Source organism: Phyllostomus hastatus, unplaced genomic scaffold (genome assembly GCF_019186645.2).
Source record: "Phyllostomus hastatus isolate PE091 unplaced genomic scaffold, TTU_PhHast_1.1 phas_scaffold_21, whole genome shotgun sequence".
In the NCBI taxonomy this organism is placed as follows: Eukaryota; Metazoa; Chordata; class Mammalia; order Chiroptera; family Phyllostomidae; genus Phyllostomus; species Phyllostomus hastatus.
The window spans coordinates 918,749-941,571 of NW_025334017.1; the positions used below are offsets into that span (position 1 = coordinate 918,749).

At 37.9% G+C, this 22,823-nt stretch overlaps 1 non-coding gene across 1 annotated transcript; it reads left to right on the plus strand.

Annotated features, from left to right (window-relative positions):
- The first annotated feature begins 16,173 nt into the window (after window positions 1-16,173).
- On the plus strand, window positions 16,174-16,309 carry LOC123833388. Its single transcript, XR_006788228.1, has one exon. It is a non-coding gene; the product is annotated as a small nucleolar RNA SNORA17 (small nucleolar RNA).
- The last annotated feature ends 6,514 nt before the right edge of the window (window positions 16,310-22,823 follow it).

Consider the following 22,823-nt stretch of genomic DNA (forward strand, 5'->3'; position numbering starts at 1 on the left):
GAGCCCCAATAAGGTTAACAGCTGACTTCTCAATGGAAACACTCCAAGCCAGAAGAGAATGGCAAGAAATATTCCAAGTAATGAGAACCCGATGTCTCCAACCAAGGCAACTTTACCCAGCAAAGCTCTCAATCAAGATAGAAGGCCAGATAAGAAGCTTCTCAGACAAAAGAAGTCTAAAAGAATACACCTCCACCAAACCAGCTCTGCAAGAGATGCTAGAAGGCCTGCTTTAAGGAAAAGAAGAAAAAGAGAGAGAGAGACAGAGAGAGGAACACAGGTGCAAAAATAGCAATGAATGAGTACTTATCACTTATAACCTTAAATGTAAATGGATTAAATGCTCCAATCAAAAGACATAGAATAGGTGAATGGATAAGAAAGCATGACCCACACATATGTTGCCTACAAGAGACCCACCTCAGGAAAAAAGATCTACGCAGACTTAAAGTGAAGGGCTGAAAATAAATTTTCCAAGCAAATGGACAGGAAAAATAAGCCGGGGAACAAATACTCACATAAGACAAAATAGACTTCAAAAAAAGGGCCATAAAAAGAGACCCAGAAGGTCACTTCATAATACTCAAGGGAAGAATCCACCAAGAAGACATAAACATTGTAAATATATATGCACCCAACATAGGAGCAGTCAAATACATAAAGAAAACCTTACAGGACTTTAAGAAAGATATATACAGCAACACATTTCTAGTAGGGGATTTTAACACCCCACTGTCAAAAATGGACAGATCTTCCAAACAAAATATCAACAAAGACATTGTGGCATTGAATAATGCCCTGGAGGAAATGGAGTTCACTGATATATAGAGAGCCCTTCACCCCAAAGAAGCAAAAATACAATTTCTTTTCAAACACACATGGAATATTTTCAAAGATAGACCACACGATAGGACACAAAGCAAGCCTCAACAAGTTTAAATAATTGAAATTATACCAAGCATTTTCTCTCACACAAGGGACTGAAACTAGAAACCAACCCCAAGGGAAGAAACCTGAAACACTCAAAATCATGGAGATTGAATAGTATGCTATTAAACCATGAATGACTCAAGAATGAAATAAGGCAAAAAATCAAAAAGTTGCTGGAAACAAACGAAAATGAACTCACAACAACCCCAAATTTATGGGACACAGCCAAGCCAGTCCTGAGAGGGAAGTGCATAGCAATACTGGCCTACCTAAATAAGATAGAAACATTCAAAGAAACAACCTAACCCTACACCTACAAGAACTCAAGGAAAAACAACAAAGACAGCCTAGAGCAAGCAGAGGAAGGAAATAACCAAGATCAGAGCAGAATTCAATGACGTAGAGACTAAAAGCACAATTCTAAGGATCAATGAATCCAAGAGCTGGTTCTTTGAAAAGATAAACAAAGTCAACAAGCCTTTAAGCAGACTATCAAGAAAAAAAAAGAAAGGATCCAAATAAACACAACCAAGAAATGAAACAGGAGAGATTACAACTGACAACACAGAAATATAAAGGATTGTAAGAAATTACTGTGAAGAACTGCATGCCAAGAAATGTGAAAATCTAGGTGAAATGGACAAATTTCTGGAAAAATATAATCCTCCAAAACTCAATGAGGAAACAGAAAGCCTGAACAGACCAATAACAGCCGATGAAATTGAAGCAGTAATCAAAAACTCCCGACACACAAAAGTCCAGACCAGATGGTTTCACAGGAGAATTCTACAAAAGCACTTAAGGAAGAGCTAATCCCTATCCTTCACATACTATTCCAAAAAATCCAGGATGATGGAAGACTCCCAAACTCTTTCTATGAAGCCAGCATCATCCTAATCCCAAAACCAGATGAAGACACAACAAAGAAAGAAAACTTCAGGCCAATATCACTGATGAACATTGACGCTAAAATCCTCAACAAAATACTGGAAAACCACATCCAACAATCTATTAAAAAGATTATACACCATAACCAAGTGGGATTCATTCCAGGGATGCAAGGATGGTCCGATATTCGCAAATCAGTAAATGTAATACATCACATACACAGAAGCAAAGACAAAAACCACATGATCATATCAATAGATGCAGAAAAAGCATTTGATAAGGTACAGCACCCATTTATGATAAAAATACCCTGCAAAGTGGGAATAGAGGGGGCATTCCTCAGTATAAAAAAGGCCATATATGAGAGACCTACAGCCAACATTATACTCAATGGGCAAAAATTGAAATCTTTTCCACTAAGATCAGGAACAAGACAGGATGTCCACTTTCACCACTTTTATTCAACATAGTATTGGATGTTTTAGCCACAGTGATCAGACAAGAAAAGGAAATAAAAGGCATCCAAATCAGAAAGGAGGAAAAAAAAAACCTGTCATTGTTTGCAGATGACATGATAGTGTACATAGAAAATCCTATAGACTCTGCTAAAAAACTGCTTGACCTAATAAACGAATTTAGCAAAACTGTGGGATATAAAGTCAATAGCTAGAAATCAAAGGCCTTTTTGTATACCAACAATGAAAGAGCAGAAACAAATCAGGAAAAAAATCCCATTTGATATAGCAAAAAAATAAAATAAAATAAAATACTCAGGAATAAATCTAACCAAGGAAGTAAAAGACCTGTATACAGAAAACTACACAACACTGAAGAAAAAAAATAAGGAAGACACAAACAAATGGAAACATATACCATGTCCATGGATTGGAAGAATTAACATGATCAAAATGTCCATACTACCCAAAGCAATTCACAGATTCAATGCAATACCTATCAAAGTACCAATGGCATATTTCACAGACATAGAACAAACAATTCGAAAATTTATATGGAACCATAAATGACCCTGAATAGCTGCTGAAATTTTGAGAAAGAAGAGTAAAGTAGGAGGGATCACAATACCTGATACTAACCTATATTACAAGGCCACTGCAATCAAAACAGCCTGGTACTGGCATAAAAACAGGCACATGAACCAATGGTACAGAACAGAGAGCCCAGAGATAAGCCCAAGTCTCTACAACTGATTAATATTTGACAAAGGGGGCAGCAACATAAAATGGAGTAAAAACAGTCTCTTCAACAAATGGTGTTGGGAGAACTGGACAGCTACCTGCAAAATAATGAAACTCGAGCACCAACTTACACCTTACACAAAAATAAATTCAAGGTGGATAAAAGACTTAAATATAAGCCATGCCACCATTAAAGTCCTAGAGGAGAAAATAGGCAGGAAAATCTCAGATATTTCAGGCAGCAACATTTTTACTGATACATCCCCCAGAGCAAGGGACATCAAGGAAAGAATAAACAAATGGGACCTCAACAAATTATAAAGCTTCTGCACAGCTAAAGAAAACAGTATTAAAATAAAAAGAGAACCAAATGCATGGGAAAACATATTTGCCAATGATACCTCATCCAAGGGTTTAATCTCCAAAATATATAAAGAACTTACACAACTCCACTCTAAGAAGACAAGCAACCCAATTAAAAAATGGGCAAAGGACTTGGACACTTCTCCAAGGAGGACATACAAAGGATCCAGAGATACATGAAAAGGTGCTCAATGTTGCTAGCTATCAGAGAGATGCAACTTAAAACCACAATGAGATACCACTTAACACAAGTCAGAATGGCCACCATAAACAAAGCAACAAACAACGAGTGCTGGAGAGGTTGTGGAGAAAAGGGGACCCTAGTGCACTGTTGGTGGGAATGCAGACTGGTACAACCACTATGGAGAACAGTATGGAACTTCCTCAGAAAACTAAAAATGGACCTGCCTTTTGACCCAGCAATTCCACTGCTAGGATTATGTCCTAAAGACCCCGAAACACTAATCCAAAAGAACCTATGCACCCCAATGTTCATAGCAGCACAATTTACAATAGCCAAGTGCTGGAAGCAACCTAGATGCCCATCAGTAAATGAATGGATCAAAAAACTATGGTACATTTACACAATGGAATTCTATGCAGCAGAAAGAAAGAAGGAGCTCCTACCTTTTGCAACAGCATGGATGCAACTGGAAACCATTTGGTAAGCAAAATAAGCCAGGCAGTGAAAGAGAAATACCATATGATCTCACCTTTAAGAGGAACCTAAACAACAAAACAGAGAAACAAGCAAAATATAACCAAAGACACTGAAATAAAGAACAGATTGACAGAGTTCAGAGGGGAGAGGAGAGTGAATTTCAGGGGAAAAGGGGAAGGGTTTATAGGAACAAATATAAAGGATACATGCTAAAAACTAGGGGCGGGTGTAAATGGGAGGGAGGAGGGAAGGGCTGGGTGGGTGGGTTTGGATGGGAGTAAAAGATAGAAAATTGTACTGCAACAACAATTAAAATTAAAAATAAAAATAGGATACAGATACAGTTTGTTGATTACAGTCTGGCAGGGAAGATCAAATGAATAGATATCTTTCAAAGGGCTGGCAGGGCTCACACTGACTTTGGGGTTTTGTCACTTAAAAAGCTACATGACCTAAAAGCTAGCTTTGTTTCCTTCCTGTGCCTTCATGTTCTAATTCAAGAGCATCTTGAATTAGCAAGATGCTCTTGAATTAGCAAGATCTAGACCAGCAAGCAGGTCTCACAGGATCTTGCATATTCTATGTCCCAGGTCTGATTACCCTGGGGGGTCCACCAACTCTGGTCTGGACTGCACAGCTACTATTGTTTCCGCAGGCCTGAGTCAGGCAGAGGAGACAAAGGCAGCAGGGAGATTTGGATTTCTCACAGCCAGAACAAGGACTCAGGCTTTGTCAAAGCTGAGGGGGCAAGGGTTGATGTCGATCACCCCCTCATTTCCACAGCCCCATGAATCTCTTCCCTGGTGGCTTTTCTCACGTGATCATGCCTGTCTTAGATTCATTCTCTTCAGAGAATTATTACCCATCATTGAATAACTGACCAAGCAATGATTGCCAGACATAGAGCAGGCAGTGCTCATGCCAGGGAAATAAGATTGTCTCCTTAGTGTCTCCTGGTCCAGAGGTCTCTCATGGGGGAACCTTGGTCATGGGGGGTTACAGCTTCCTGAAACGAGGCAGGGGGACCCCAACAGTATTGTACTGCACTGTACTATACTTTGTTATACTGTTCTGTATTGTGCTATATTCTATTACACTGTGTGTTACACTGTTCTGTGATATCTGTACTATACTATACAAATATTATACTATACTATATTGTGTCATATTCTCTACTGTGCTATACTGTACTAAAATGCACTATACTATAGTGTACCATAGAATACTACATTGTATTATGATCTACTGTACCACATTGTTCCATACTGTAGTGTACTGTATTATATTGTACTATATTATACTATGTTGTAGTATGCTGGACTATACTAGCCTACAGTACTACACTGTATCACACTGTACTATACTATAGCATACTGTATTATGCTGTATTGTAATTTACTGTACTATACTGTATTGGACTGCACTATACTGTGTACTATGCTGTAATACGCTATACTGAAATATATTGTACTGTGCTATGCTACAGTATACTGTGCTGTGTTACACTGTATTGTACTGTACCACACTACACTATACCATAGCACGGTACAGACTAAGCTGAAATTGTAATGCATTGCATTAATGCATTCATTCATTGAGAATCTGTCCCCTGGCTGTACATCTTATGCTCTGCTAGCATTGGGATACCCAGGAGAATTAGCTGGCATCCACTTCCTCAATGATCTCACAGCCTTGCCTGCTAACAGACCTATACTGACCACTGCCACAAATCAGAGTCTACCAACACTACCATTTACATACAGCTAAGGCTTTGACCTAAACTTATATTGCAGCAAATTTCTCCAGCTTCAAAACACTTTCATTATTCTCCCTCAAGCCCAACTCCTGTACTCATGGATCATCCTGTAGTTGGGCAGGGAAGAGAGATCCAGCCACTGCAGATGGTGTACAGAGTGCTGACCCATCCCACTGTGGATGGCCTTTTTCTGTACTCAGTAGAATGGGATGTGGGGAAATCTAGGTGAAAGAAGCACCCACCAGTGCACAAAACTGTTCGGTCACTGTGGGCTAATGGGCTAGATGTAAGGAACCTCAAGTACTGGAGTCTCCAATTTATCTAAATAATAAAAGATATAGATTGAATGACTTCTGCAGGCATTAGCCTGCAGGCATTAGCCTTCTACCCCTGAGTTCCCTGTGTCCCAGATATCTCCCCTACATAATCCTCTTAGAGGACCAATTCTCCCCTAGTCACCATGTCACACAGACTCTGCACCAATAATTATAAAAGATGCAATGATTTGTCCTGAAGGCTCTATAGTGTGAATTCTTGTGAAAGCCAAAAGGCAAAATGAGAATAGATAGCACCTGCACTCAAGAGCAGCAATCAGAGCTGCCAAGTGATCCTGTGCAAGGGATCACTTTGAAGGAAGTTTGTGATTAAGCTTCTATTTTAAAGCTGCTCTCTCCCTAGCCAGCGTAGATCTGTTCTCTACACTCTTTCCATCCACCCTCTATCCAAACTCTCTTGAACAGCAGTGAGACCTTCACATGAGCTATCAAGTTAAGGTGGCTCCACCATAAATTTTTATTTTAACCAATAAATGAGCCACAAGAATTGTATCTAATGAATGAATGCCTACTCTCTGTTGGAGGAGGACACAGCAGAGGGTTGCACTAAAATGCTTAAAAATCCCACTATGTAAGCAGTGAGCTGATCTTCTGAAGTGTAAAATGAGCTGTAGTGAAATTGAGCTTGAGACTCCAATTGTCTCTCTGGAATCCTGACTCTCAGCTCTGTAAATACTACTGCACTGCTTTGCATACAGCAGGCCTGTGAGTGTTCAAGACTTCTTCACATTAGTATTCCTGTGACTATCAAGTCTCACTATGTGATAGCCATCCATTCATTCCCCACTTTCCTCTGTCTCCACTTTGTATCTTGAGAGCCCAGGACACTGCTAGGCACAGAGCAAACACTTCATAAGTGTTTGGTATGCAGAAGCATGGATAGATGAATGAATATTGAAAGAATCCAAGGGTGGGAAAGTACATTTAAACCAAAGGTCAATGCTAGTCACAGCAATGGTTCTTCACATTTAGGCTACTGAGAGACTTTTATGATTATATTATCCCCCAAGCACAAAGGCTGGAATGCATTTTATTGAGTAACCACTGCTCTGGTCTTTAGGACATTGTCATGGGGATAACTCTTTGTGTCATGCAGAGTAAAACAAGAGGACATTTCCTCTTGCCCTCTTTTTCTACCTTCCCAGGTGTCTACCTATTTTCTGTTTACTTATTCTGCTTATGTATAAAGTTTATGCCTCAACTCAGTTTTCTGGTATCAAAACTAACAAAGGATGGCCATTTTCTGTAGATGACAGAATGGAGGAAGTAGTGAATAGAATGTGAATTTCTTTTGGGTGCTCACCTGGCAGGAACTCCTTCTTGATGGAGCCAAGGCACAAAGCAGGAGTTTTTCAAATAGACCACCCAGTTAGGAAAAGATTGCAACCAAAAGCACTTCAGTGGCACTAGTGGTGTTTCTGAGGATAAGGAGGAAAATTGTGCAGGGACAAACGATGTTAGGAAAATTCCTGAGATTATTATAACCCCAGGCAATGAAATACCTACCAAGGTCAATATCAGGTAACCCAATCACCAATATTCTTATAAGTATCTTGTGCAGCAGTTCCAATCACATAAATGAGATCACTATTTACACAGCAAAGTCCAATTTCACCCAGAACCCATTTCACCCAGTACTCTGTCATTGATTGATCCTTTTCTGTACCAAGTCCTAAAATAATGACAAAGTAGTATCATAGTACTAAAGTCAAAAGTGCAGTAATGCCCAATGAGCTATTTTGTCTTGAATCTAAAATTCCACTATCATGTATCATATATGCAGACTTTTTACCAGCCAGCTTCAACTTATCAAGTATTTATTAAAAATCCAGTATTCAAGGCATAGGGACTGGCATTTATCACTGCCAATATGTATCATAATAACTTTATTATTATCAACCTAATGAGGCCTCTACACAATCTCTCTAAATATAGTAACCAACTCCATTTTTAAGGTTCACCATGTTTTTGTCCCATGAGCATCTTTTTAACTAGATTATGCTATAAAACCCTCCTTATCTAGAACATGATGACTGGTACACACAGAAGAACAATACACAATTATATATCTATGGAGATTTCTAGAATCAACAGATATTTAGCACAATTGGGTAGATGGTGAATGGATGGATGGATCCTCTAAAATGTAATTTTTTAAAAAGAAAAAGGCAGGAAAATTTGTGATTATTAATGAGAATAATAGTAATGGCTTAAATAATAAAGCTGGCACACACAAAAAGAGAAAATTAGCTTTCTATATTCATGGGCAAGAACATTCTAAACTGTACTAAGCCAAAGGACAAAAAGTAAAGCTTTGGTTGTCATAATAGAAAAGACAAGTGGAAATAATCCCCATGTTCAAAGATAAAAAACTGAATTTCAGGGACTTTGGGCCAAGATGGAGGCATAGGTAGACACATTTTGCCTCCTCACACAATCATAAGAAGGACAACAACAAATATAAAAACAAAAAAACAACCAGAACTGCCAGAAAATCAAACTGTATGGAAGTCTGACAACCAAGGAGTTAAAGAAGAAATATTCACCCAGACTGGTAGGAGGGGTGGAGGGGAGCAGCCAGGAAGGAGAGGTAACATGGTAAGGTGGTGGCAGGCAGAACAGGCAGGCCAGACAGTGCTGGAAGCCTCACATTTGTGTACAGATAAAACAAGAAGAACAACTGGGGAACGAGACAGACTGCACAACCCAGGGTCCCAGCACTGTAAACTAAACACTCCAAACCTCTGGCTGTAAAAACCTGTGGGTGTAGTGGCAGCAGGAGAAACTCTTAGCCTCACAGGAGAGTTCATTGGAGAGTTCACAGGGTCCTAGAATGTACAAAAACTCACTCACCCAGAAATCAGCCCCAGAAGGGCCCAATATGATTGTGTGTATTGTAGGAAGTGACTGAAAGCCTTCCAAAAGCTGAGCAAGTGGCATTGTTACATTGATGGCCCCTCCCTCACATACAGCACCACAATGAAGCACACCACAACACAGACATGTAGGTTGCCCCACCCTGGCAAGTACCTAAGGCTCCACCATTTACAGCATAACAGGTGCACTGAGACAAAAAATGGCCCAAATGAAAGAACAGATCAAAGCTCCAGGAAAAAGACAACTAAGTGATGAAGACATAGCCAACCTATCAGATGCAGATTTCAAAACACTGGTGATCAGGATCCTCATGGAAATGGTTGAGTATGGTCACAAAATAGAGGAAAAAGTGAAGGCTATGAAAACTAAAATAAAGGAAAATGTACAGGGAACCAACAGTGATGGGAAGGACACCAGGACTCAAATCGATGGTTTGGAGAAGGAACAAGTAAACATTCAATGGGAATAGAATGAAGAAGCAAGAATTCAAAAAAAAAAAAATAAGGAAAGGCTTAAGAATATCCAGGACTACTTTAATGTTCCAACATCTGAATCATAGGGGTGTCATAAAAGAGGAAGAGAAAAAAAAAGAGGAAGAGCAAGAAATTGAAAATATATTTGAAAACATAATGGAGAACTTCCCTATTCTGGCAAAGGAAATAGACCTCTAGGAAGTCCAGGAAGCTCAGAGAGTCCCAAAGAAATTTGTTCCAAGGAAGCACATACTAAGGCACATTATACTTACATTACCCAGGATTAAACAGAAGGAGACAATGTTAAAAGCTGCAAGAGGAAAGGAGACAGTTACCTACAAAGGAGTTGCCATAAGACTATCAGCTGATTTCTCAAAGGAAATCTTATAGGCAAGAAGTGGCTGGAAAGGATTATCTGAAGTAATAAAAGACAGGGACCTACAGCCAAGATTACTCTACCCAGAAAAGCTTTCATTTAGATGGAAGGGCAGATAAAGTGCTTCCCAGATATAAGGTCAAGTTAAAGGCCTCATTATAGGAAATGTTAAAGGGACTTATCTAAAAATAGAAGATGATCAAAATATGAACAGTAAAATGACAACAAACTCAAAACTATCAATAACTAAAAACAAAGACAAAACAAAAACAAACTAAGCAAACAAGTAGAACAGGAAGAGAATCACAGAAATAGAAATTATATGGAGGGTTATGAGCAGGGATAATGGGTAAAAAGGTACATAGAATAAGTAGCATAAATGGTAGGTACAAAATTGACAGGGGCAGGTTAAGAATAGTATAGGAAATGGAGAAGATAAAGAACATATATGTACAACCCACAGACATGTAATAAGGGTGAGGAGTACTTGTGGGAGGGCATGTTCAGGGTGGAGGGGAAAAAAGGTAAGAAAAAAATGGGACAACTGCAATAACATAATCAATAAAATATACTTTAAAAAGTAAAAAATAAAGCCCTGGCTGGCATAGTTCAGTGGATTGAGCTCAGGCTGCGAACCAAAATGTTACAGGTTCAATTCCCAGCCAGGGTACATGCCTGTGTTGCAGGCCATGGCCCCCAGCAACAGCACATTGATGTTTCTCTCTCTCTCTATCTCCCTCCCTTCCCTCTCTAAAAATAAATAAATAAAATCTTTAAAAAAGAAGCTTTAAAAAAATTAAAAAATAAAATGAATTTCATAATTTCACCTTCAGTCTTTATTTTCCCAGCTAGAGGAAAATGAATGAACATTTAAACATCTTTTTTCAGAGGTTCAAATGTTTGGTGAAGCCAAAAGAATATATACCATAGTCTGCACTTCTTACTGATGCATAGTTATTTCTTTAATGATTTTTTAATTTTTTAAATTACAGTTAGTGTACAACCCAGTGATTAACACATTTAATAACATATGATCACCCTAATAAATCTAGTACCCATCTGATACCTTAAGTAGTAATTACAATATTATTGACTATATTCCCTATGGTGTGCTGTACATCCCCATGACTATTCTGTAACTCCCAATTTCTACCTCTTAATCCCTTCACCATTTTTACCCAATCCTCCCAGATTCCCTTCCTTCCATGTGTAAACTGTCAAAACATTCTCTGTATTTATGAGTCTGTTTCTGTTATGCTTCTTTGTTTTATTTTGTTTTTTTAGATTCCACATACAAATGAAATCATATGGCATTTGTCTTTGTCCACACACTATAATACAATATAGGTCCATCCATGTTGCTGCTGGTGGCGAGATTCCATTCTTTTTTATGGCTAAATCATATTCCATTGAGTATATGCATCACTTCTTCTTTATCTATTTATTTATTGATGGACAATTAGGTTGCTTTGATATTTTGGTTACTGTAAATAATGCTTCCATAGACATATGGAATGCATCATTATTTTAAAGTATTTTCTGAAGGAATATAAGAAGCTCTGCTCACTTAGCACACAACTTGATACAATTTTTGAATATTAAATCTACTGAGTATATTCTCCAGGGCACATGACCCATTTGAATGACCTGGAGATTAAAAAATAAAGGACTTACCCCATGTGTGTCACCATGATGCTGTGAAGATATCAGAGGCATATTCATAGGGTTAGCAAAATCAACAGTGAAAAACAAAACACCATATGGTAATAGTATTACTCATCTCTGTAACTCAGTAGCGAGTCCTGAAAAAAAGTAAGCACTCAAAAAATAGTGATGGGGAGAATCCAAGATAGCAGTAGAGTAAGTGGAAGCTATACTCACCTCCTCCAGGACCAAGCTTGAATTACAACTGAATTGTATAACAATCATCCCAAATAACCGATGGAAGACTAGCTGAATGAAAGTTTTATAACCAAAGATTTACAGAAGAAGCTACATTGAGTCTGCTCCAAACAGGTTACCCAGGACCAGTCACAGACAGTGTCTGACATTGGTTTGCAGAAGAGTCTCTCCCAAGAGACACAGAACCAACACAGCCAGTGGCCAGTTTCAGAAAATATCACAGCAAGATCCAGTAAGCTTCACCAGTGGCAAATCCAAAGGGAGGTCTTGGCAGGCACCAAAACCTAGTGAGGTAAATACTGTTTTGTGTGGTCAGCACCTGTATGACATCACAGTGCCATAGTAAGGGTGAGTCTCACAGTCAGCAAGCCTGAGAGCCAATCCCAGGCATGAATTGGCCAATACAATCAAGACTCAATTATAACAGAAAGGTCCACATAACCCACACAAGGAACATTCCCAGACCACCACACTCAGGTGATCAAGGAAGCAGCACCACTGGACCCTACGAGACACCTACTACAAAAGGTCACCGCACAAACACTGAGAGTCACAGCAGATCAATCTAATACATAGGAATAAGCACTAAGAAGCAGGGAAAAATGGGGAGACAAAGAAACAGGCCCCAAATGAAAGAACAGGAGAAATCTTCAGGAAAAAAGAAGTGCAAAATGAAATGGGGGCAGGCAATGTATCAAATATAGAGTTCAAAGTAATGATTATAAGGATCTTCAACACCATAAAAATGGATATAGAAACCATGAAAAAGGGCCAGTCAGAAATGAAGAATATAATATCCGAAATGGAAAATAAATGGGAAGGAATAAAGAGTAGGTTGGAAGAAGCAAATAATCAAATCAATGATTTGGAAAGCAAAATAGAAAAAACAAAGCAGCAAAATGAAGGAAATAATTTTTTAAAATGAAGATAGTTTAAAGGACATTTGGGGCAAGATGAAGCATAACGTCTGTTTCATAGGGGTACTAGAAGAAAAGAGAGAACAAGGGATCAAGAACCTATTGGAAGAAATAATGATGAAAACTTCCCTAACTTGGTGAATGAAGAAGACACACAAGTCCAGGAAGCACAGAAAGTCTCAAACAAGATAAACACAGGCCACACCAAGACACATCATATTTAAAATGACAAAGATTAATGGATAGAACTGGAGAGCATTATGCTAGGTGAAATAATCCAGGAAGCGAAATTCAAATACCATATGATTTCATCCATAAGGGGAAGCTAATCAACAAAACAAACAAGGGAGCAAAATATAACCAGAGACATGGAAATAAAGAACAAACCAACAGTAACCAGAGGAAAGAGGGAAAAGAAATAACAGGGTAGAGAATGAGAAGGGTCATCAAGGAACATGTATAAAAGACCCATAGACAGAGACAACAGGGGCAGGATTGAATGTAGGAGGTGGAGGTGTGTAGTGTGGGGGATAGTAATGGGGGGAAATGGCGACAACTTCAATTCACAACAACAAAAAATAAATAAATAAATAAATAAAATTTTAAAATAGTTTGTTACTGCCAAATCAGCATTACAAGAAATGTTGGAGGATCTGCAAGAACAAGAAGGAGAAGAAGGACAAGAAGGAACAGAGGATCATAGTTAAAAGAATAAATGACAATAAGTATGTACTTATCCATAATCACTTTTCACACAAAAAAATCATTTTAAATGTAAATGGCTTAAATATTCCAATCAAAACATATAAGGTAAACTTATGAACAAAACAGAATCAAAGACAGGGATACATGGAAGAGACTGGAAACTGTTAGAGGAGAGGGAGTTTGGGTGACTGGATAAAAAATGGTAAAGTGATTAAGCAAAATATATATCTAAATGATAGTGTGGTGATAGCCAGAAGTAAAGGGGGATGGGGGCTAGGTGTAGGTGGGCAAAGCAGGGAAGTTGGAGACAGAAAAAGACTTTGCTCAGGGCAATGGGTGCATTATGTGTTGTGCAGATGATGCTTTGTTGAGTTGTATACTTGAAACCTGTGTGGTTTTGTGAACCAATGCCACCCTAATAAATTCAATTGAAAAAGAGGTTTCTTACCAAGACGTATGAGCAAAATAAAATATAAAGAAAAGGCAAAGGGTAGCTAAGTGGATAAGGAATCAAGGTCCATATATAAGCTCTCTATAACAGACTCAGCTCACAATGAAAGATACACACAGGTTAAGAACAAAGGTATGGAGAAAAACATTACATGCAAATGGAAAGGTAAAAAACTGGTGTGGCAATACTTATAACCAACAAAATAGACTTTAAAACAAAGGCTGTAGTAAGAGACAAAAGAAGGACACCACATAAAGGGAATAATCCAACAAGAGGCTATTGTAAGATTTTCTTAGACCCCAACGAGGAATAAATGCCAATTAGCCATGAAATCAGGCAGAAGAGTTTTATTTTGGAGGTTTATGCTCCCAGGGGTGGTTTTCTCTGCCCACAGGGGAAGGGCTGAGAAAAGCCCACTGGGAGAAGGGAAAGGGTGGGGTTTTATTTTGGGTTGGCTCTCCGTGGGAACTGGGGATTGGTTCCTTGTGAACAAAGAAGCAACATCATTGGTGGTTCCTGGTCTGATGTCAGCCATCTCCTCCGGGTCAGAGTTTAGTCACCATATTACTTGTAGTCCAAACAGCAGCCATATTTGTAGTCTAAAACGGCGGCCATATTCCTTGTCAGCCATATTTGTAGTCCAGAAATGGTAGCCATATTTGTAGTCCAGAACGCTATAATTATTTGTAATTAGGTTCCCATTTGTCCTATCCCACCCACCCTAACAGCTATAACCCTTGTAAATATTATACACCCAACATATGAATATCTAAATATGTAAAGCAAATCTTGATGGATATAAATTGGCAGATTGACAGTAATACAGTCATAGTAGAGGATTTTAGTACCCCATTGACATCAATGGATAGACTTTCCAGAAAATTTAGATAGAAAATCAATAAGGAAATCAACAAGGATTTAAACAGAAAAATCAACAAGGAAATAATAGTCTTAAATGATCCACTAGATTACACGGATTTAATAGATATCTTCTGAGTATTTTATCCCAAAACAGTAGAATATATAGTCTTCTCAAGTAAACATAGAACACTTTCTAGGCTAGACCACATGTTAGGACACAAAACAAGTCTCAATAACTTTAAAAAAATTGAAATCATACCAAGTATATTCTCTGATCACAATAGCATGGAACTGTAGATTTTAATCACCCAAAAAAACCCCACATAAACTGAAAAACACACAAAGATGGCTAAATAACATGTTACTAAACAATGAACGGGTTAACAATGAAATCAAATAAGAAATCAGAAGAGACCTTGAAACAAATGAAAATGAGAACACAATCACCCAAAAATGTATGGGGCACAGCAAAAGCAGTCCTACAAGAAAAATTTATGGAATTAGAGGCCTAACTCAAGACACAAGAAAAACTTAAATAAACAATCTAACTTTATACTTAGAGGTAAAAGAAAAAGAATAACAATGGCCAAAGTGAGTAGAAGGGAAAAAATATTAGAGATCAGAGAAGAAATAAATGAAATAGAGTCTTAAAAAAAAATAGAAAAGATCAGTGAAACCAACAGCTAGCTGGTTCTTTGAAAAGATAATCAAAATTGACAAACTTTTAACCAGACACATCAAGAAAAAAAGGAAGAGCACTGAAATAAGTAAAATCTGAAATGAAAGAGAAGTAAAACTGACACCAAAGAAATACAAAAGATTGTAAGAAAATACAAACAACTATATGCCAACTAACTGGACAATCTAGAAGTAATGGATAAATTCCTAGAAACATACAATCTTCCAAAACTAAATCAGGAAGTATCAGAGAATGTGAATAGACATATTAAACTAGTGAAATTGAAGTAGCAATCAAAAAACTCACAAGAAACACAAATCCTGAAATAGGTACCTTCACAGGTGAATTTTACCAAACATTTAACTAGCAACTATCCTTCTCAAACTATTCCAAAAAATTCAGGAGCAGGGAAAACTCCCAAGCTCATTTTACAAGGACAGCATTACTCTAATTCCAAAACCAGGTAAAGACACTGCAAGGAGAAAGAATTACAGGCCAATATAGATGAATATAGATGCTAAAATTCTCAACAAAATATTAGCAAACCACGTTCAGCAATACATTAAAAAGATCATACACCATGATCAACTGAGATTTATTTAAGGGATGCAAGGTTGGTATTATATCCACAAATCAATAAATATGATATACCATATAAGAAAAATGAAAGATAAAATCACAGGATCATATCAATAGATGCAGAAAAAGTGTTTAATAAAATTCAGCACCCATTTATTTTAAAAAATCTGAGGAGTGTGGGAATAGAGGTAATGTACTTAAACTCAGGTAAAACCATATATGACATTGCCCCTAGAGGCATTGTAGATGTGGCTGCCATGTCACATTTGTGTCATTAGGTGGCAGAGAACAGAGAGGCCTGTCTATGCCCAGTGTTCTGGGTTCTAGTGTGAGCACCTGGATGATTGATAGTCTGACACTTTGCAAAAAAAAAATATATATATATATATACATATATATATGACAAACTCCCTGTTAGCATCATACTCAATGAACAAAAGCTACAAAAGTTTCCCTTAAGATCAGGAACAAGATCTTAAGATGTAAAAGAGAAGGATGTCTGCTTTCACCACTTTTTTTTTAGATTTGATTTTATTTATTTTTAGACAGAAGAGAATGGGGGAGAAAGAGAGGGAGAGAAACATCAATGTGTGGTTGCATTTGTGCACCCCCTATAGGTGTCCTGGCCCACAACTCAGGAATGTGCTCTGACTGGGATTCGAACTGGCAACCCTTTGATCAGCAGGCCAGCACTCAATCCACTAAGCCACCCTAGCCAGGGCTGCTTTCACCACTCTTACTCAACATAGATAGTACTGGAAGTCTTAACCACAGCAATTAGACAAAAAGAAGAAATAAAAGGCATCCAGATTGGAAAGGAAGAGACAAAATGGTTATTATTTGCAGATAATATGATAGTTCATATAGAGGACCCTAAAGGTTTCAAGAAAAAGGTACTAGAACTGATAAATGAATTCAGTAAAGTAGTAGAATACAAAATAAATATCCAGAAATTAATTGTATTTTTATACACCAATAATGAACTATCACAGAGAGATTAAGAAAACAATTCTATCACAATTGATTCAAAAACAATAAAATACATAGAAATAAATTTAACCAAAATTGTTAAAGACCTGTATTTTGAAATTTAAAGGACACTAAATAATGAAATTGAAGAAGGTACAAATAAATGGAAATATATACCATGTTCATGGATAGAATTAACATCATTAAAATGTTCTTAATACCCAAAGCAATCTATAGATTCAATGCAATTCCTATCAAGATACTAATGGCACATTTCACAGAACTAGAACAACTATTCAAAAAATGTGTATGGAACCAAAATAGACCCTGAGAAATCTTGAGAAAGAAGAAAAAAATTAGAAGAAATATGCTACCTCATATCAAACAATACTACAAGTCCATAGTAATGAAAACAACATGGTACTGGCATAAAAACAGACAAATATATCAATAAAACCAATTGGAGAGCTCAGAAATAAGTCCACAAACTTATTGTCAATTAATATTTGACAAAGTAGGCAATAATATACAATGAAGTAAAGATAGTTTGTTCAATAAATGGCATTGGTAAAACTGGACAGATACATGCAAAAAATGAAACTAGACCTCCTTCTTACACCATACACAAAGATAAACTAAAAACTTAAATGTTAGACTCAAAGCCATAAAAATATTGGAAGAAAACATAGGCAGCAAAATCGCAGATATTTCTTGTAGCAATATTTTTTTTGATGTATTGCCTCAAGCAAGGAAAACAAAAGAAAGAAAAACTAAATAAATGAAACTATATGAAACTAAAAAGTTTTTGCACAACAAAGGAAAACCATTAACAAAATGAAAGACAACCCACTGAATGGGAGAACATATTTATATCTGATAATAATACATCTCACTAAGGTTAGTATCCAAAATTTATAAAGAATTTTAAAACTCAACACTAAAACACCAAACGACCCAATTAAAAAATGGACAAAGGGTCTGAATAGACACTTCTCCAAAGAAGACATAGAGATGGCCAATACATATATGTAAAGATGCTCACTGTCACAAATCATCAGAAAAAAATGCAAATTAAAACCACAATGAGATACCACCTCACAACTGACAGAATGGCTATCACCAACAAATCAACAAGCAACAAGTACTGGTGAGGGTGTGAAGAAAAGGGACCCCTTGTGACTGTTGGTGAGAATGTAGTTTGGTGCAGCCACCATGGAAAGCAGTATGAAGTTACTTCAAATAATAAATATGGAACAGCCTTATGAATCAGCAATTTCACTTCTTGGATATGTCTGAAGAAACCTGAAACAATAATTTCAAATAATATATTCATTTACCCCTATGTTCACTGCAGCATTATTCAAAATAACCAAGATTTGAAATCAGCCCAAGTGTCCATCAGTGGATGAGTGTATTAAAAAACTGTGGTATATTTGTACAATAGAATACTACCCGGCTTTAAAAAAAAAAGGAAATCTTAAACTTTGCAACGGCATGGATGTATCTAGGTAGCATTACCCTAGGTGAAATAAGCCAATCAGAGAAAGACAAGTACCACAAAATTTTACTCATATATAGAATCTAATGAACAAATAAACTAACAAAAAAATGGAAACATACTCATAGATAGAGAATAGATGCACAGCTGTAGAGAGGAGAGGGAGGCTTACCGGGAGTGGTGACAAGGGTGAAGGGATTAAGCAAAATCCCTGGGTATGGGCAGGGAGGAAGGTCAGGATAGGTAGGAGAGGGTAAAGGGGGTATAAATGGTGATGGAAGGAGACTTGACTTGGGGTGGTGAACACACAATACAATATACAGACAATGTATCATAGAATTGTACACATAAAATGTATATAATTTTATTAATCAATGTCACTCCAATAAATTCAGTGGAAAAGAAAAAATAGTGATATAATTATCTTGGAAATAAAGTTAGATGGCTTTCATGCCTTTACCTGCATAAAGTGAAAATGATAAAATTCATTTAACTTAGTACAAATAAATTTATTACATCACTTATGAGGAAAGGAGATTTATCATAGGAAAGGTATAGTAAATAGGTAAATAAGTGTTGATTGATTGAGAAATGGGACAAAGTATAGAGAGGATTTGGCAAAGAAAAGGGAGGGTAAAGGCCGAAAGACATCATCATTTTCTCCCCAGTTTGCACTGGACCAGTTCAAAAACTTTAAATAAGGTTTTGATCTACTAAGGTGCCATGAACAGAGCCATTGTTTTCCTTCATCTGCACTTATCCTCTGAACTCCCTGCTCACTGTAGCTGTTCTAACCCACTGAGATATGAAGCAGTGGGAAGCGCTTTAAACTCTTGGGAATAGAATTTGAAAAATAAACCTCCATCTTCTAGAAATGACAATGTAAGGCAAAGAAAGAGAATTAGTAAAATTATTATGCACAAAGATATTGTGAAATTGAAATGTTTGGAACTTAGTGTAGGCTTATCTTACCCACCCCTTTATTTCTGGATGAGGGTATAGATGATGAGGTCCATTAAGAGATCCAGAGCCCTCAGCAAACACCAGCCAATGCCAAGACACTGATTCAGATCTCTTGATTCCAGAAAAATTACCTGACCTGATAACAGCATTGAAAGAATTTTTAACAAATTATTCCTTTTATGTAGATCACACTGAGCAAAAGGCTTTCAGAACACAGCAATCAGTCAAACTCAGAGACTTATAGCTGGAAGTGAACTCAGCAGATATTTCAAGCCCCTTATTTTACAAAAGAGACAACAGACCCAAATCAGTGTATTTAACTCTGTCACAGAACTATTGAATGTCAAGAACAAGGACATGAGTCCAAGTCCTCTGGGTGCTTTCCACCATACCACCACAACTCTTTGTCTGTGACCAGAAAATACCAATTACTTAACATCATAGACATGTATGCCTAGTGATATGGAACTATAGAAAATGAGCCCAAGATTACTGCTTTGCACTGTCATATACAGGTGAGCAGCAGGGAAGGCCATGGTTGCCAAAAGAGTCTATTAGCACAAAACATTTTCCCGATCAGAGGTTGAAAATTTGTGTTTATTTAATAAAAAGATAAAACTTGATAATTTCTCAACCAAGATTAGCCAAAGTTTCAGAGGATGAATTACCTAACAGATAAAATTCTTGGAAATATCTAAGAGCTCTATCTCTTTTTCAGTAAAGTGTTCCAGATGTCCAATTGTCATGCCAGGGAAGCAGGAGACTGGGCCATGGCCAGGTACCATGGCTATTAGACCAGTCTAGAGAGGCTACTCCTGGTACTGTGCTCCATGCCAGGCAACATAATCTGAAATATCCTACTTTCCTACCAAAGAGAGCCCAGATCTTCTCACTGGGGACCAGGATATATTTGTTCACTTGATGAACAAATATCAAGTTCATTTTTGTTCATTTGATATTTTGTTCAAATATCAAGTTCATATTTGTTCATTTGACCCACAGTGAAATTAAAGGTCTTAAGAAGATTTCAAATGTCTTCTATCTGGACTATCCACCCAAAACCCCAAGTTGGAGGTCTAAGAAAACATTTCACAGCTGGGGTTGGGAAGGTTCTATACCTTTGTTCAGGCTGTGGAACATGGCATTCCTCCTACTCCAGGTCATTGTCTTGAGAGAGGGCATGGGCTATTTAAGCACAAGACAAGAACTGTTGCTTGAAAGGCACCATCACCTTTACAGAAGAATATGAAACCTTATATAAATCAAATGTAATCCTCAGGTTGTGCAGAGATCTGTATGGTGCAGAGCCCCTGATGGTTCAGAGCCCACTGAGGTAGTGGGGGTGGACTGCTGCTTGCTACTCCAGTCTGGTTCTCCCCCAGAGGATGAGCTGAGCAGCAGGCTGAGTGCTCCTGAAGCCCCAGAAGTCTTCTCATGAAGACAGACTACCTGTGATGGAAAAACAGGAATACCTTTAACTCAGCTAAACTTATTTCTTGACCCCAATTAAAAAAAATTCAGAAAATACTTTTGACCTTTTTAAAATAGAAAATGAACACATTTCTACCATTTTTGTGCTCCCCTCCCACTACCAATTCTTGCAAAGAAGGAGATACCTGGATAACACTGAGTAGTTACAAAACATTTATCTAAAATAATTTACTTTATAATATTATACTATGATATATAGTTCTGATTACAGACTCCCCAGTCTAAACTGACCACACCATTCACTGAAAGCCAATGCTTCTCAAATGTGGGTAAAGTAGTTCTCTTTGTCAATTTTATTTTCTAACAAGAGTCAACAACAATAATAATAACCACAACAAAAAAATATGTTCCTGGAAGTGCTATGAATAGAAAATGGAGTTGGGGGCATAAGTCATGGATTTGGCTGCCAGCCATACCACTTCAGCCAGCTTCCAGGACTTTGAGCCTCAAGTGTCTCAGGATGAGGACAATACATCTTCATGGATCTGGGGATGCTAGACAGGGTAAAATTCATGGACATATGGTCTGTGCCTGGGCATAGCATGTCCACACTGAATCAAACCATGGCTCAGGCTCTGTGATCAAAGTACGGTGATAGCAGTTACCAACAAGCCTGCCCACCTAGCACTACCCATCTAGTGGAAAAGTTTTTTTTCTGCCTCTGTACCATTTTTTGTGCAACAGACCTGGTTATGAATACATGCAACAATAGTGCCTGTGCAGAGTCACCTCTGAGCACCCCCTATAGGTTTCTCTCATAGTCTCCGCCTAAGCCCTTCCCTCCCTCCCTTATGTCATGTTCACTCACACACACACACATACATATTTCTCTCTCTCTCTCTCACACACACACACACACTCACACACACAATCACTCCAGGACTCACTAAACTACTCAAAGGTGATGTGAAGAATAAGGCAATCCTTTAGCTGTTCCTGGTCTGTGGCAAGATAAGCAGAGAAATCAGGAGTAAACATTTAGAAACCATTATAGCATTTTGTCAGAGTAATTCAATACCTGTTGAATCTAAAGATAATTGACTAAATTTGTACTTTGCATGTCTTTATTTTTTATTTTTATTTTTAATAATTGATTTTTATCATGGTTTACAAAAATGTAGACCTGTGATACATTGGAAATTGGAGGGGAAAAAGCCAAGTCCTCCATCTGAGAAGCACTAGACCATTATCTTTTGTCCCTCTAAATTATAACCTATTGATTACTCAAGGGCCTGCTAATGTGGAGTCAAGGTGAATTTCCAGGATTGGGGAGGAATCTCTTTGTTGTCCCCTGCAAGGCAGGCCCTCCGACCTTGCCTGGAGCAGGGCACCAACAGCAAGGTCTCAGGTCTGTAGCTGCTAGCACATCTCTGAGATGGCAGGTCTTTCCAGGAACATGAAGTAAGAATTCAGAAAGACACACAAACCAGGGTTCCCAAGAAGAGGGCAAAGGAAACCTGTAATTTAGTTCCCCTGTTAGAGCTCCCCATGGTCTAAGGGTGTTTGTAGCCTGGGTTTAGCCACGGGAATTGATTAGCCTAGTTCTGAGCTCCAGCCAGCAGAGTTACTTAGGGTAGATTAGAAGAAAAGTGTGAGAAAAATCTGGCAAGTCAGAAAGACAGTCAACACAGAGAGAGAAGCTATTAGCCTGCAGCTGATAAATATACAGACTTGTAAAACTGTGTCACAGAGGTTCCAAGTGGCCCTGGAGCTCTGACCAACATCCTTTGATGTTGCCTGCTTCCTTCCTGTCTGTTACCTCACCAGGCAAGCAAACCAGAGGCTCCCTGCCTTTCCTCCAGGCTTAGCAGGAAGCTACATTGTGATTTCACAAGGTGAGATTGCTCCCTTGCTCTTTCTTTACTGCTGGAGAGACAAAGCCCTTAATTCATGGATTTCATTTTCAAATTGCTTGGCAAGGGCAGCCCTAATATGTGGTCCACACAGACAAGC